Consider the following 15,771-nt stretch of genomic DNA (forward strand, 5'->3'; position numbering starts at 1 on the left):
AGTGACTAAGTATAGGATATGATCAGTTAGATGTTCTTCATGAGGATGATGGATTGATCAATCCACTAAACAGTCGAACCGATGAATTTATCTCTCAGGTGACTAAGTATAGGACATGTCTGATTAGATGTTCTTCATGTGTATGATCGATACCTAGTCCCCTTTGGCCTCAGGTAACTTTGACATTAGCGAGACACACAGTTGACCTTTAAAACCAAAGAAGTTGAGTAGCTAAGATTTAGCCGTGACATTAAGTTTTATCATTAGGATTAATTTACAATAATTTGGTTTGACAATATTTGCGTAACACTCAATATAGTAATTCTTCAAAGGTTCAAATCTCCTTTGAATGCAGACTGGGATTTTTTTTTGGAGGTGTAACTAATTTTTGATGTGTTGTCTTATCATACAATAAAATCATAATACAAGATTCTTTAGAAAAAGTATAAATACATAACATAATAGATTGGTCTTAAAATAATATTACTCAAGTCTCAGTAAGTAGATATATATATACAAGCATTACTCAAATAAGTAGGAACACAGGCAAATACTCTTATCGGCTTCTGTACTATATACTAAGCAATTTTCACAACTTTCAAACCAAGCATGACTAAAATGTCTTGCTTAACACTAACCACTTTATAACAATGCTGAAACAAGAGAGCAAATGACAATTCACATTATTAGCCCAAATCTAAATCGTAATTGTGCTCTTGCATCTCCTTAAACTTAATTCGTCGCGAGAACTTCAACACGCTCTCGAATGAAATAGAAGCGGGATTTAATATGCTTAGTTTGACTGTGAATTTTTGGAGTTGATGGTCTTTCTGGAAGCAGTCTCTCTATTCTCTGAGGTAGTGGTATGACGTGTCTGCATCTCACTCACCTCTTACCCTACCAATGTCTTTGCTACGAGTGAGATTTCACCGGGTATGATTGATTGATTTGACTATGAAAACACAGGTAATAGCATAAATGTTATCTATATTCAATATGATCTTTAAGATGATTCTCTGGTCAACTCGCTCAATAGCTCTCAAACCAAAACCACTTGACAAGCGGCTGCGGTGGCAGCCATATGTTGGATTAATTCACACACAAAAAAAGGGTCATGGTGCCCTGAGCACCAAGAAACTCAGCCTGTTAATTTCCTTGAAGTTCAGTTGAAATAATTATATATTATATACTAAAGGATTTATATATAATTTTAATTAGTTATACCGTTTTCATCAGAATTTGAGTTCATATTGGAAGTCACGGATTTCATAAGTAACAACTAATCAATTAGCTAAACAGACGAATCAAATCGCTACTTTTAGTCTAGGATCATATTACAAAAAAAGACCATCGCATGTGAACACCAACATATTTAAATACTTTTAATTTTGGGTTGTTCAAGAAAATAAGTCGTTTCTTAAAATAAATTACATCAACATGAGAATCTCTATTTATAAAAATGGTTAAAAAATGTTTTAAGTTGGTAAACATGCCCTATTTAGTTGCTAATATATAAAATAATGAATGTTCTACGTTGACTAATAAGCCACCTTGATATTATTTATATAAGTTCATACTTCATACCACCACATTTGTCACAACTCACAACTAGATCATAGATGATCTTGAAATAATTGGTGCAAATTTCATTTCTCCATGTGTATTGCCTTGAGGTTTTAGCTTCAAATTTCCTCGTTGTTTCATATATAATTCAAATTCGTCATTCGAAAAGAAGATCACCGACAATCGAGTTCCAGATGTTATATATATCACATTCTCTCAATTTCTTGATTTGAAATGAACCGAATTTGTATTATTGTAGTAACAAAGTTGTCCAATTTGCTATTGCCACAATTAAGGACCAACTTCTTTCAAGTGACAAGTTGGGACAATGAAGAATCCCCCAAGGTTCCTATGGATACAAACATAGCATTCACCAAGCATACTCGAAAGTACATAAATCATGCATCTTCAGATTCTAGCTCATACAAGAAAGATGACAGTGATAGAAAATCTTGGAGATGGAAATTTTTCCGGGTATGAGAACACTCTCTCACTACAAAAAGAATGACTTTCACCGACAAACAGATCCATTAGAAGTCCGTGGGTGAAAGAGGATACTGACGATAGTTAGTTTTTGTTTCTTTTAAACAGTGTTGTAAAAATAGCTAGTCGGTGGTCAGGGCGGTAGGGTGGGGACTAGCGATTAATCGGGATTAATCGGATTGGACTTTAATGTATATTTTTCAGTTTTATATATAAATGCACACATTGTTATATGTAATTTTCAGTTTTATAGATACACAAACATAATTTGGTCGGAAATTGGCTGGAATGTCGCTAGAAAGCAATTATTTCGCTGGAATCTCGCTGAAAATCGCTGATTTTGGTTGGAATCTCGCTGAAAACCGCTGAATTTGGTCAGAATCTCGCCAGAACACTGGATTTGACCGTTGACCGATTATTAGCCGACTAGTCTAAAATTAATCAGTGTAGTGGGGACTAGCGATTAATCGGGGATTAATTAGTGTCTAGTCGGGATATTTGCAACATTGCTTTTAAATAAGAAATACTTTTGTTTTTTTAGTAAATGAGATAAAATGTATATGTACAATAAAACCAAAACAAATCTAATTAATATAAAACATGTTTATAAAAGATATACGTAAAAGAAAAATCTAGCTAAGCAAGGGAGATTTATGAGGATGTGTCAGCCCAATAGTTCTTCCATAGTCTCTTAGATCAGTTTGATCATAGTGTTTTGATTAGTTGCAAATACTGCCACATCCCCCAATCCCTATACTCCGGGAGGGGAGTCGTGAACATTACGGGAGGGGAGTCGTGAACGTTAAGTGGTGGTATCGGTATTTATTAAAATAAATTTGCAGCAGAATATTTCAGTAGGACCGTAGTTAGGAAAAATGATCAGAGTTATAAACACCATGATTCTTATTTCATAAACTGGGAATAAAACCCATTTTTATATAAACATAAGTTTTATAGGGATAAACCCTAATTTACGAAACACGTTTCTTTATTCTTGTGACAAGCCACTTATTTAAGCTGGAAGCCCGCATGCACCATTCCATTCCTTTGTCTATAACAAGTCACCTGAAACATGTTTAAAAATATTTGATCAATAGAAAATACCGGTGAGTACATTTACATGTAAATGACACATTTTACAATTACAGCATTAAGATGTTTTTACATCTGTCTGCTTACAAATTACCAAAAGATACTTGTCACTCGACCGTATCTATGACTGTGGTCATATTACTTATTGGCTAACACTTTTCCAATAAGTATGAGTAATAGCCGAGTAGGCAAGCATTGTATACAAAACCCGACAATACCAGTAATAACCATTCCTTAAGTTTACATAAATTTAATAAATGTATTGTATTTTAAAACATTTAGAAAATACTTTGAAAGCATTTATATTATCCGTCATGAGTTTGATAGGTTTAAAAATCGTCATGACAGTATTGGAAAATCAGTTGTCTCACGCAAATGTAAGGTGTACAAAAACTCGAACGTCTCACATTGTAAGTTTATAATAACCGAACGCTTCCTTGTATTAAACACCTAGGTTAAAAACAATGCAACATATTTAAATTAGTATAAAACCAACAATTATAACAATAATCACAAATAGAAACTTTACACGATGACACATTGTCTTACCTTGTTAGGCAGAACTTTCAAATTCGCATATAAAAGTTTCTATCAGTCAAAGAGGGTATCGTTACAACTACTCGGGTATTATACTAACACCTTCATATAAGAAAAATGAGAGAGATAAATTTTGGGATGAGAAATGAATTATGGATTCCAACCTATTTATAGTTGAAATTGGGTCAGTTCGCGTAGCGCGAACCAACACTATCAACATCTTCGCGTAGCGCGAAGCAACCATAGCTTGCTAAGTCAGCCCTAGCTATGCCACATGGTAGGCAACGTGTCACTGTTGCGTGACTACCGCGTCGCATAGCGCGAAAGATTAATACGCATAGCGCGAAAGACAAATGAGTTTTTGGATAACTGATAATGCTTCGCGTATCGCGAAGGAGCTTGAATGTATTTCTACGCGTAGCGCGAAGGAACAAGTTTTCAAAACACTAAGGCAAAGAAGACGATCGCATTTTGCCCGAGACCGTGCGCGTCGAGTGCTTCGCACCCTCTGCTAGGACCACTAAGTGTGATTTATCTTATAAGAAAATTATCATATAAACTAGCCTTTTTATAAAGAGCTTACTAGTTTTATAATCTAACGATGTGGGACAAAAACTCACTTTTTTATTTATACCAAAGTGGGAGGGTTCCTTATCTTTCCTCCACCAATGTGGGATGAAATTCACTTGTTTCATTTTCTTTACTTTTCGTTTTGTTTGTATTATGGGTTGTTATAAATACTTTGTATGGCCTTCGAGACTTCGCATCTCATGTGTGTCAGAGTCATCTCCTGTTGTATATGTCTTCTTCTTAGTTCTCCAAGCAAAATCATTTAGACGAATCTTGATCTTTACTTTTTCTTGATTTTTAACAACATTATAAAGAAACCTTAATATATTGGATTTTAATTATTCTTTGTGCAGAAAAGTTGAAATGGATTTGGAGATATCAAGCGGATTTTAACTATCAATGCATGAGGGTCGTGTTAGAAAAATAAATTAAATAGAAAAAATACTAAAAGATAGTTACCTTACTTGAAGATATCACAGCTAGATACAAGAAAATCAAAGAGCCCTTACACAGACCAAGAATCAAGGATTCATAATTTATTATTATTATTACATTCCATGTTTTAAGCCATTGTTCACATTTCAATAATACAATCAATAAAACACAGATTATGATTTCCATTAGATAATATGGTATCAGAGCGGAGTTTGCGATCTTTGGATCTACCTGCTCAAAACCACTCATCATTCACCTTCTTCTTAAACAATTCAACGCTGTTGAATTCGTACATTAATCTGTTTTTTTTCTCCTTGAGCTCATAATCAAACTCCATGACTGCTAATAATACCAGTGATGAACTACTCAAGAACAGCCTCAACAGCCAAACCCCGAAACAATACTTTTTTGACAGCTTAAAAACTTATATGGTAGCCGCCTGGGGTAACTTAGAAGCTGCTAACAACAGCGACAACCAATGCAATGGAAAGAAGAATAATGATGAACAACGCAGTGGTGGCTTAGATGGAATGATATTTGCCGGAGAAGAACACAGTTGGTTCCGTAGAATGGTATCCGTTGGAGAAGAAACCAGTATCCACCCACCTGAATAGTGTCGATGATACAGGTAACAGGTTTGGGAAGCTAGTCTCAAACCCTTGCATTGCAAATCCTATTTTTTTTGACCCTCTACCTAGGGAATTTCTAAGTAACCACCTTGAAGAAAATATTAATTTTATTAAAAAGTCTACAAAAGTGGTTTATACTAATACAGATTCTAAAGAAACTTTTCTTTTAAATAACTCACCTGGAGAGTCTAATAGTATCAATAAAATCCTCAAAGGATCTGTTATCTTCGGCCCAAAAATATGAAGATTTAATTTCAAAATGCCCTCAAAATTATATTTTTCATTAAAATGACCTAAATAAAAATACGGGAGAAGTTAATATGGCCGAAACACATGGAAATATAAATAAAACATGTATTTTTGATTGTGGTGCTACCGACACAATGACCTTTGAATTATCCAACATAGTTTCAAAATCGAAACCTAAAATTAATCACATTAAAACTGCTAATGGGGGTATGCTTCCCATAAAGGAGGAGGAACTATTGAGATATCTCGCACTTTAAAACTGTCAAATTGTCTTTACGTTCCTTCATTCCTTCATTGTCACATAAACTATTATCCATTAGTCATGTGACAAAATAATTAAATTCCACAGTTCTAACGCACCCGATCTTCTATATCTTACAAGATATCAGGACATGGTTGATTATTGGGCGTGACACAGAACGTCAGGGGTTGTATTATGTGGAAGAAGTGACTCGTCATGGTACTGTGATGTTAGCCCATGGAACAATAAAAAGAGAAACTTGGTTATGACATATGAGATTGGGACATCCATCAATTGGCTATTAACATCTTTTATTTTCAAAATTATTTCCTAGTAATGAAGCATTAAGTTGTGAAACATGTGTCATGACGAAATGCCATAGACATACCTTTAATGACATTGGGAGAGAAATAAAAGGATGAACATGCCGGAGAACCGAACCGTAAAGAGGTAGTGAGTTATTGAGGAGTGCAACCGGCTAAAGTTACGAAGGAAGACGGTACGGAGTGGAAGTGGAATTGCTTTAAGGTACTGTTCCGGTTCTTAGGGATATAGTTTATTTGACGGTGTAGTGGTGTCGTCGTCCTTTATCGTCCCCTTTTCAACTTTTTTATTATTATTTTCAATATATTATTATTAGGGTTTGTGGTTTTATATTATATGAATGTTGATGGATTGATTAATTGTAGCCGTGGGGACGTATCAAGCCGATATGTCGATGGATTTGAAGAAGCATCATGTGCTGAAGACGTTGTTGGGTAAATTCGCTTACTAGACGGTTAAATCGCTCTGATTGCCTACTGATATCTTCCTTCAGGTCTACTAATTTGATAATTTTTTATCTCGGCTTGTTTTGATTTACAAGAGATTGAGCTCGGCTTGTTTTGATTTATGAGAGCTAGAGCTTGGCTTGTTTTGACTTAAGGTCGTTTTGAGCTCTTTATCTAAAACTAAAGCTCGGCTGATGAGTTGTTTTTGAAGTACGGGATTGGTTTGTTTTGATTTATGAGAGCTTGAGCTTGACTTACGAGAGCTCAAGCCTGGCTGGTTTTGACTGCTAGTTTTGACTCATGAGAGTTCGTCATCTCAGGGTTTTTTTTTCTAAAACTCACGCTCTGCTGGCGCGTTGTGTTTTTAGTTTGGCCTAGAGTGGTTTATTATATATTATTTAATTTATACACATTTTTTATATTTTTATTTATGAAGAGAAAAACCTTAAACAATACCTTAAACGAGCCAAAGCTCAGCTCGAGATCAGTTTCGCAACATGCACTAAATACATTGAAGTCTAAAAGAGTTAAAAACAATAAAAATACACAAGGCTTGTTAAGGGTCGGCTCGAGCTCGGGCTTGAGCTTTATAACGATCCGATCTCGAGTATATCGCGAGTAGTTGGCTTGTTTGCACACCTAATATTCATGATGATGAAACTCAATTTGGTTATAACAGAGGCGATATGGTTGCCGAGCAATTATGCTTGAAACAGTGGTTGTAGTTCCCGGAATGGTGGGAGGGATGATGCTTCACTATAAAATAACTCAGGCGTTTTGAACACAGTGGTGGATGGATCAAAGTTATTGTAGAAGATTCTGAGTAATAGTATATCTTTTATATATATATATATATATATACATGTATTATATTCTCATTGTATTTGCATATATTGATGTAAATCCATTCCTAGAATAGGAGATTCTATTGTATTTGTATAAATATATTTGATACATGAATGAGAAGGACACAGATTATAATTCCTAGCAGTCGCATGAATGAAACTGTATCACACCTTTTAACCTAGTAGCCGCATTATCTCTGTGCAGGCTGCCTCCCCCCTCCAATCCTTTTTTTTATTCTCTTCCACAACCTTCCGCATCTACGCTTCCTCCATGGATTCCAAGTTGCATCCCGCAGTCACCGTTTCTAATATCAAGCACCTTATACCCATTACTCTTGACACACATGCCGCCCAGTATACCGCTTGGTCTGAATTGTTTAAAATTCAGTGTCGTGCATACCGGGTCTATGACCATCTCCTCCCCAAACCCACACCTGCTGCTACCTCTTCTGACCCACTCAAACCATCGGCTACTGATGAACTGTGGGATCGTCTTGATGCTATAGATCTTCAATGGATATATGGCACCATCTCAAGCGATCTTCTCCAAACAATACTAAAACCTAACACTACCGTGCGCACACGTAGCCTGGACCACACTTGCAACCCTATTCCAAGACAATAAAGTATCCCGAAGCACCTATCTTACTCAAAAACTCAGCAACACAAGGCTTGACAATTTTGACAGCATGGCCGCCTACTGTCAGGCGGTGAAAGTTCTCTTCGATCAGTTAACCAATGTTGACGCACCTCTCTCCGATCAATAGATAGTGCAACAGTTAATTAACGGGTTGAATGAGCAATACAAGGGTAGTCGTGGCCGTGGGCGAGGAAGAGGGGGCAGAAACTTATCTGGTCCTTGTCAAGGCCCAACTGCCCCTCACTATTCTGTTGTGCCTGGACAATGGATATTCCAACCACAGTGGGCTGGCCAAACTCATGCAATGCCATCCTCAAATCCACAGTGGCCCACTAACCCCCTTGCCCATACCCAACATCAAACCGTGCCACAGGACAAACTTCACAGAATGCTCCTGGTATTCTTGGCCCACGAACCAACCATGCCTATGCAACCGGTTATGCACCAACGGACATCGAGCAAGCGCTTTATACTATTTCTCTCAACCCGCCCGACACTCCATGGGCCATGGATAGTGGCGCAAGCACCCACATGAAAAATCACACGGGTAACTTCTTGTCTTTTTTAAATAATAGCATTAAACGAAACATAATTGTTGGAAATGGTATGACTATTCTCGTACACGGACAAGGCAATCAAACCCTACCCCCACCTTTTCCACCCTTAAAACTAAATAACGTTCTATATGCCACAAATCTTATTCAAAATCTTTTATCGGTTTGTCGCCTTACAACTGACAACTTAATTTCTATTAAATTTGATCCGTTCAGTTTTTCTATGAAGGATCTCAAGACGGGGACTCGTATCGTCAAATGCAACAATACCGGTGATCTATATCTCCTTACGCCACAAATGTTATCCAAAGTCCAATCTCACTCAGCAAATGTGGCACTTTCTCAACAGTTGTGGCATCAACGTCTTGGTCATCCGGCCCCAATCCTTTACAATCTCTGAAGAAGTCTACTTTCATTAATTATGCAAAAATAAACAAAAACATTTGTCAACCGTGTGTTCTTGGGAAGAGTGTTAAACCTTCATTTTCACGAGTCTAGTACTCGTACTTAGTTACCTTTTGATATTATTTACAGTGACCTTTGGACCTCTCCGGTTTTGAGTTCCGGGGGTCATCGGTCTTATATACTATTCCTTGATGATTGTTCTAATTTTTTATGGACTTTTCCACTTAGTAGGAAATCTCAAGTTTATTCCATTTTTTGTCACTTTTATAATATGATACACAAGCGGTTTGAAAGAAAAATTAAACAATTGCAATGTGACAATGGAAAAGAATAAGTCAACAACTCTTTTCACCAATTTTGCACCCAAAATGGAATGTTTTTCCGTCTTTCTTGCCCCTACACTTCTTCTCAAAATGGTAAAGTGGAGCTCAAAATCCGCACCATTAATAACATGGTTCGTACCTTACTTGCTCAAGCCAATCTACCCACCACTTATTGGCATTATGCTCTTGAAACCGCCACATACCTTCTCAACATTCTTCCAAATAAAAAACACAACTTTCATGGTCCAACCAAATTACTTTATAACCGGTCACCCTTCTATGACCATCTTCGCGTATTTGGATGTCTTTGCTACCCACTAAAAGCACCGACTACTATTCACAAACTTTAGTACCGCTCTAATGCATGTGTTTTTCTCGGATACCCTACAAACCATCGTGAGTACAAATGTTTTGACTTAAAGACTCGTCAAATAATCTCTCGTCATGTCATATTTCACGAATCGGCCTTCCCATATTCATCTACTCCCTCACCCAACACCACATGCTATAAATTCCTCACTGAACCACCCCACTCTCATATTTGGGATCACATTGAACCACTTCAGTCCACCAAACCCCACCCGATGGTCCTCTACAACCAAGTCCTGCCCAAATAAACAACACAACCAATTCTCCAATTCCTACTCCACCCCTTATGACCACTTCTTCCCCTATCACAGATGAAGCCCAAACACCTCTCTCCACCTCCACCCATTTGGCCCACCCACCTATTTCCACTACAATCAATCGAAACAATCAAAACAAAAGTGTATTACAAACTCCACATACTCCAGTACCAAATAATTCATCCTCCCCAACCAAAATTCCTCCTCCTCCTTTGAACACCTACTCTCGTCGCCCTAAAACGCCACATCTCCCATCCACCACTCTTCCTCCTGCCCAACCAAATCCCACACCTCAGCCTCCGGCACGTACCATTCGCACTCGTGCCATGGACGACATCACTAAACCTAAACAACTATTTAAGTTGCACGCCTCCTCCGTCGTGCCCCTCCCTAAAACACCTAAAATTGCTTTGTCTACTACGGAATGGCACAATGCTATGACAACTGAGTTTAATGCTCTTATTAAAAATAAGACTTGGGAGTTAGTCCCTCGCCAACCTCATATGAATATAATTCGTAGCATGTGGCTTTTCTGACACAAGTTCAGATCGGATGGAACGTTGGTGCTCTATAAAGTGCGTTTGGTATGTGATGGGAGAAGTCAGCAGGTTGGTATTGATTGTGGCGAAACGTTTAGTCCGGTTGTTAAACCGGCAACAATCCGTACGGTCTTATCTTTTGCGTTATCTCAGTCGTGGTCGGTTCTTCAGTTGGACGTGACAAATGCCTTCTTACAAGGAAATTTAAACGAAACAGTATGCATGTACCAGCCAATGGGATTCCGAAATTGGGATTATCCGGATCATGTTTGCCTCTTAAACAAATCTCTTTATGGCCTTAAACAAGCACCGAGGGCATGGTACCAACGTTTCACTGATTTTGTGACTTCGATAGAAATCCACAAAGCCGCAGTGATAACTCTTTTTCATATATCACCAAGGGCCTGACACCGCGTACCTCCTTCTTTACGTGGATGACATCTTATTGGCTACTTCCTCTAAAAACCTACGTCTTACCCTCACGGCCCTCCTTGCTTCTGAATTTGCCATGAAGGATCTTGGTCCCATCAGCTACATCTTGGGTATCTCAGTTACCAACACATGTAATACTATGTTCCTATCGCTTCAAGCATATGCTTGTGACATTATTCACCGTGCTGGTATGACCTCATGCAAACTCATGGCCACCCCTGTTGAAACCAAAGGTAAACTTAGCTCCTCTGGCACCGAATATGATGTCCCCTCCCTATATCGAAGTTTAACGGGCGCCCTTCAATATCTTACTTTCACAAGGCCCGACATCTCCTATGCCGTGCAACAGGTCTGCATGCACTCGCCACGAATAACTCATTGGCACAGTTTAAAACGCATAATCAGGTATCTACAAGGCACCTCTAATATTGGTCTTACGCTCGGTCTTATGCCCACTCAGTCTTTACGGGCCTACACCGATGCCGACCGGGCCGGGTGGCCGGATACTCGTCGCTCAACATTTGGAAACTGTGTATACTTTGGCAATAACCTCATTTCATGGTCCTCTAAACGTCAAACTTCCATTTCTCGGTCAAGTGCTGAAGCCGAATACCGCGACATAGCTAATGTTTTCGCTGAAATATGTTGGCTTCTAAATCTTCTCATTGAACTTCGTCGCCCACTCACTCGTGCAACTCTTGTCTATTGCGACAATGTAAGTGCAATTTACCTTTCAGGCAATCCGGTCCAACATCAACGCATCAAGCATATTGAGTTAGATATCCACTTTTTTCGAGAGCAAGTTCATCGAGGTCATATTCGGGTTCTACATGTTCCCTCACGGTACCAAATCGCTGATATCTTTACTAAAGGTTTACCACGTGCACTGTTTGATGACTTTCAGTCCAGTCTGAGCCTCCGTGAACCTCCGGCTTTGACTGCGGGGGTGTAATAGTATATCTTATATTTTTATATTATATTCTCACTGTATTCGCATATATTGATGTAAATCCATTCCTAGTATAGGAGATTCTATTGTATTTGTATAAATATATTTGATACATGAATGAGAAGGACACAGATTAAATTCCTATACTGAGAATGATAAAATGCACTTAATGACATTCATGGAGGTTGCAAAGCCGAAATGGTACGATCGGGCGCTTGTTTTCACTGTTCAAGGCATATTCTTCGACGCCTACTTTCTTGCATACCTTGCTTCACCTAAACTAGCTCACCGGATCACCGGGTACCTTGAGGAAGAAGTGATCCACTCGTATACTGAGTTCTTGAAGGAGCTAGACAAAGGTAATATTGAGAATGTGAAGGCACCTGCCATTGCTATTGACTATTGGCGCCTTCTTGCTGATTCAACGCTGCGTGATGTTGTGATGGTTGTGAGAGCGGATGAGGCTCATCATCGCGATGTGAATCACTTTGCTTCGGTAATTATTACAACTGTTGGCCCAATGTTGATATATTGATGTGTATTATTTTCTGATAGTTGAATTGATTATGTTGCAGGACATTCATCACCAAGGACTCAAGCTTAAGGATTCTCCAGCTCCAATTGGATATCATTGAATAAGATCAGTGTTTTACATGGTAAAAGTGATTGCTCTATGACTACCTTGTGTAGATTTTATGATGGTTTTGTGTTGGTTTAAGTGCTGATTACAAAAATTATGTTACAACTTTTAAAGATGTGTGGACCAGTATGTGTGTTTATTACTTTATTAATGGTGTTGATGTGTTTTGGATTGGCAGGGTGTTGTTGTACCTGCCTCTGTTTCCATGAGATTAATCTTTCAGGACTGGTTTTGGTTTTAAAGGAGATTGACTGGAAGTTTTCTAATGATTTGAGTGTATAAAGTTGTGTCGAGTTTTGGTCTAAACACAACTGCTTGTTAGTAGGAAATGGAAGATGAAATTACAAATGCTGCACCATGTACGTTTCTTTTATATCGCATAATATGTTGCAACGTATGCACAGTTTGAAAGTAAAGGATATGATTTGTTGTATATTTGCGTACCTGGAGGATGAATTCGATCAATGATGCAAACCTGTAATCTTGATTTCAATCTTAGTTTCTTGAACAATTGCCTGGATTAATCTCTGAATCGTGAATCACTTTTAGATAAACCTATTTGCGGGTTACACGCAATGATTTATCGGATAAGACTGAGATTTTCTGTAGATGGAATTGGATTTTGATGATTCTATGTGATGATGAAGAACCAGGAACCAGTAACCGTATTCTCTCTTTCTGTATATACGATCGAGATTATTATATTCTCCAGGGAATGAAAACATTGGCTAATATATTAATCCAAATCCAATTCCGTTACGAGCCAAAATAAATTAATTAAAAGCCCATCTATAATTATACTTAAGCCCAAGTATAGCCACATAATAAATACAAAAAACATTTAGAATTAAATTGAGCCCGCACTCTCGCGTCACCTAACTCGTTTAATCTCTAACGTTATTTCCTCGATCGACAAGTTATTCCAATAACACTAAAATAACCAACATGATTGATGTTGCAAGTGTTGCAACATACATAGTTTCTTTTATATGATATGATGCATCATGATAAGATCAGGGGGTTTATGATGACAATGGAGCTTAAACTTTGGTGTTAGAGATGGATGTTTGATACTTATGGCCGGTAATTACTGGATTTGAAGGATCATATAACATTGATTTAGAATAAATATAGAATGAGGATGTTTGAATTGAAACAATGTAGCTCTGGATTTTGCAACTATAACCCATGGACAAAACTTCTAAGATCTGGAACTATAACCCATGAACTGGACCTCCTTAGCCGATCAATTTACTAAACAGGTGAACTGACAAATTCATCTCTCAAGTGACTAAGTATATGACATGATCGATTAGATGTTCTTCATGAGGTTGACGGATTGATCAATCTACCAAATAGTGAACCGATGAATTCATCTCTCAAGTGACTAAGTATCGGACATGATCGATTAGATGTTCTTCGTGTGGATGTTCGATTTAGTACCCTTTAGGCCTAAGGTTCACTTTGACATTAGCGAGACGTAAGGTTAACCTTTTGAACCAAAGAACATGAGTAGCTAACGTGACACTAAGTTTTATTCGTAGGATTAACAATAATACTTACATAACACTCAATATAGTAATTCTTCAAAGGTTCAAATCCCAATTAAACCAATGGTTAGAATGAAAATGATCATTATTGTGCAGACTAGAAATTTTTTTTACGGAGTGTAACTAATGTTTGATGTGTTGTCTTATCATTAGGTAAAACATTTTATGTTTTGATTAGGCCATACAATAAAAACATAATACAAGATTGTTTAGAAAAATAATAATAAATATACGTTACTTGAAAATAGTCTTTTGGTAATCGGATTACTTAAGCTTTGTTTTCGGGCGGACGTTCACTGATTATTTACTATGGTAACCATCTACACTGTTGGCAGGTAAGATCTTCGGTGAAAGTGTTTTGTCAAGGCTGGCCATGGCATATGGCAAAGTAGTCGACGGCCATAGGCCCGACTACCCGCTAGGCCCAATTTTTTTTGTTTTATTTTTTATATTATACGTATTTTTATGAAAAACTATATGTATACTTAATGTTTTAACTCAATTACATAACAACTAACTTAGTCTAATGACAACGGGGTATGACTCCCAACCAAAAGGTTGTGGGTTCTAGTCTAATTTGAGACATGTTTTAGCTTATTTTTATACATTAATTTTTTAAACAACCCAAATCATAACCAAGGAATCCAATTTAAAAATTAGATTGTTTAAACCTAATAAAATACTCTTTTTACTTTAGGCACAAAATATTTTTCGCCTTCGGCCTAATTCTTTCAGCGTAAAGTTTAAATATAATCATAAGATAGTTGTAGGACTCTAAATAATTTTAATTAGTTATACCGTTTTCGTCATAATATTTTGAGTTCTTATCTGAAGTCACGGATTTCATAACTAACAACTAATTAATTAATTAGTTAAATAAACGAATCAGATCTGAAGTCATGAAATAGTTTCTTAAAATAAATGACATAATCATGAAAATTTGTATTTATAAAAATGATTAAAAAAGTGTTATGAGCTGGCAAACATGTTCTATGCGTAGTTAATAAATCATTTAGTTAGCAATATATAAAATAATAAATTTTCTATGTTGACTAACAAGCCGCCTTGATATTGGTCCGCCTAGATCACCTTCTTTCAGTTTCTTGATTTGAAATGAACCGAATTTATATTATTGTAGTAACAAAGGTGTCCAATTTACTATTACCACAATTAAGGACCAACTTCTTTCATACGAGAAGTTGGGACATTGAAGAATCCCCCAAGGATCCTATGGATACAAACATAGCATTCTCCAAGCATCCTAGAAAGTACACAAATCATGCAACTTCAGATTCAAGCTCTTGCAAGAAAGAGGACAGTGATAGAAAATCTTGGAGATGGAAATTTTTTCGGGTATGTGATCACTTTCTCACTACAAAATGAATGACTTTACAAACAGATCCATTAGTAGCCCGTAGGTGAAAGAGGATCCTACCGACAAATAGATCCATTAGTAGTCCGTAGGTGAAAGAGGAATAGAGGATCTTGATGATAGTTTGTTTGAGTTTCTGTTAAATAAGAAATACTTTTGATTTTTAGTAAATGAAATATATATTGTACAGTAAACCAAAAACAAATCTAATTAATATAAAACACGTTTATAAAAAATATATATATAAAAGAAAAATCTAGCTAAGCAGGGAGATTTATGAGGAGCTTGGTGTCAGCTCAACAGTTCTTTCATAGTCTCTTATACCAG

General features: G+C 37.1%; 1 pseudogene; it reads left to right on the top strand.

Annotated features, from left to right (window-relative positions):
- Positions 1 to 1,583: 1,583 nt before the first annotated feature.
- Positions 1,584 to 12,517, top strand: LOC143635225 (ubiquinol oxidase 2, mitochondrial-like; annotated as a pseudogene).
- Positions 12,518 to 15,771: the final 3,254 nt, after the last annotated feature.

This window comes from Bidens hawaiensis, unplaced genomic scaffold (assembly GCF_021521415.1).
Source record: "Bidens hawaiensis isolate Kalapana, Puna unplaced genomic scaffold, B.hawaiensis_p1.1 tig00007413_1, whole genome shotgun sequence".
In the NCBI taxonomy this organism is placed as follows: domain Eukaryota; kingdom Viridiplantae; phylum Streptophyta; class Magnoliopsida; order Asterales; family Asteraceae; genus Bidens; species Bidens hawaiensis.